Source organism: Galeopterus variegatus, unplaced genomic scaffold, assembly GCF_000696425.1.
Source record: "Galeopterus variegatus unplaced genomic scaffold, G_variegatus-3.0.2 Scaffold8915, whole genome shotgun sequence".
NCBI classification, from domain to species: domain Eukaryota; kingdom Metazoa; phylum Chordata; class Mammalia; order Dermoptera; family Cynocephalidae; genus Galeopterus; species Galeopterus variegatus.
Genome location: NW_007735026.1, coordinates 55,410 through 55,954, shown reverse-complemented (window position 1 = coordinate 55,954; position 545 = coordinate 55,410).

Genomic DNA, 545 nt, shown 5'->3' with positions numbered 1-545 from the left:
AAGAAAGAAAGAAAGAAAGAAAGAAAGAAAGAAAGAAAGAAAGAAAGAAAGAAAAGAAAGGCCATAATAATATACCAAACTTTCAAAGGAGAGAACAGACCTATGGTTACTAGAGGTGGGAAAGGGGGAACAATAAGGTCGTTTAGAGAGAAACAGAAATTGGGTAAGGGACACAAAGAATAATTACAATTTGTAATGATGAACATGTTAATAATATTGATTCAATCATCACACATTGTACGCAAATACTGATAGTCCACTCCATACCCCATAAATATGTACAATCAATTATGTTTCAATTAAAAAATAAATTTAAATATATTTTTCAGTTGACTTGAAAATGGGATAAGTTAGACTTACATTTTAAGGTTTCATATGGAGTTTTAAGACCCCACACTGAATGCCTGAAACCATGGATAGTACTGAATCCTTTACTATACATGTGTGTCCATGTCTTCCACAAACAAATTTAATGCCTTTTTCATCTTAACTAAGCACTTATCATACACTGTGGCTGCACCTTTTGCAGTTTGAGGTGCAACAGC